Raw genomic sequence first — 1,993 nt, 5'->3', positions numbered from 1 at the left:
AGTTTCTAGAATCCAGAAGATAAGACCACCCAACTAGAGCTAGAACAAATAGCTGAGGCTAGAGCTATGTCTGCTGAGGAAACTGAAACCAGAGACAAAAAGCTTGCCTGGTGGAAGCTAAAATCTTGGAAGAGCTCTGGTCACCATGAGAAACATCGCCTGAAGCAGAGTGACAGAGAAAGAAATACCCTGGCTTCTCCCTATCTTTTAACCTCCAGCCTCCCACCAACTTCTGCCATTGCCCAAACCTGCCTAGAAGCTGGGGAGCCTGGGTAATGTAGTTCTTTGTGACACAGAGAAGCACAGGAGAAGTTGAGAGTAGACCCAAGAGCGAAGAAGCAAATGATCAGCATATGCCTTCCAAACAATTCCTTTTCTGCCCTCCCACTTAATAGTTAATAATATCTCTGCCTACTTAGCTGGGTAAGCGAAGACCCTTGAATTCAACATTTACTCTCATTGTTCCCTACAGCTAATCTATTACCAGATTCTAATGTGTCCGCCTCAGAAAACTTCATTGAATTTTCTCCACCTTTTTATTTGCTTTGTCTATGCCTATTTGGTCCTCTTTTTCTCTCTTTTGAACTGTTTCATTACTATCCTAAATATTTTTGTCCCACTTCAATTTTTCATTTATACTTCTCCATTTATTTTTGTATTAACATATTCTGCTATCCTCTCATTCAAATACTATCCCGTTTCTTGTAGAATAACGCTAGACATTTCGCATGGAATAGAGTGCCCTTTTAATTTCCTCTTCACCTATATATCTTGTGGGGATCAAGAAAAGCCTGAATGGACTGGAATGGTCATTCCTATAAAATCTCCAAGGGTTGGTTTGATAAGCGTATTAATTAATACCACTTGAAGCATGAAGGCAGAGGTGTAGTGGCAATTATGGCTTTGAAAATAGGTAGTAAACAAATCTGATTTAGAGGTTGAACAGTCTGAAAAAAAAATACGTTGAATAAAAACTTGATAAGAATCAAGCTACCATATGACCCAGCAACCCCTCTTCTGGGTATCTACCTACAAAATTTTGAAAATACCTATTCATAAATATGTATGTATCCCTATGTTCATTGAAACATTATTCACAGCAGCCAAGACATGGAAACAACCTAAATGTCCTTCGAGTGGTGCCTGGACCAAGAAGTGGTACATACACACAATGGAATACTACTCAGCCAGGAAAAGGTGAAATACTGCCATTTGCAGCAACAGGGATGCATCCTGAGAGTGTCATGCAAAGCAAAATAAGTCAGACAGAAAAGGATAAGAACTATGTTTCACTCATACGTGGGATATAAAAGAGAAAGCAGCAAATGCTGCTTTCAAATAAAACAAACAAGCAAACAAACGCATGGACACGGACAGCAGTGTGGTGCTTACCAGAGGGGAGGGAGAGCAGGGCGGAGGTTGGAGAGTGGGAAAGGGGTCCAGTGTATGGTGACCGAAGGCGACCAGACTCAGGCGGTAGGCACATAATGGAACATACAAATGACGTGTTATGACTTTGTGGACCTGAAACTTACATAAGGTTATTAGCCAATATTATCCCAATACATTTAGTTAAAAATTTAGATAGAATCCAATGTTAATCTATGATGAATAAGTATAGCAAACTGCCATGTACCACCTCCCGCAGTGTTAGAACACACTGCTAATCACTGCTGAACTCATCTCGAGTCTCAGGACCCTTCCCAACAAAGATGTTCCAAGGAAATACTACCAATAGATTGTGATTAGCAGTAGAGTTAAACCTTTTTTTATTGCTACGTCAGTTTCATGCCCTAGATGGTGACAACTATCTTCTGTCAGAAACAGTCTTTGGAGTATTTTGTGCAGTAGTTTTCAAACCTTTCCACCAAAGTACCCCTAAAGACAGAAAAAAAAAAGTGAATTTGTAACTCTGGGATTATAACCTAAAGTAGCCTTATTTCAAGTTTAAAATGTCTTCAGCCTCTTGATTTTCATATAAAAATTCAGGCAA

This window comes from Phyllostomus discolor, chromosome 7, assembly GCF_004126475.2.
Source record: "Phyllostomus discolor isolate MPI-MPIP mPhyDis1 chromosome 7, mPhyDis1.pri.v3, whole genome shotgun sequence".
Lineage (NCBI taxonomy): Eukaryota > Metazoa > Chordata > Mammalia > Chiroptera > Phyllostomidae > Phyllostomus > Phyllostomus discolor.
This window is presented reverse-complemented; position numbering follows the sequence as displayed.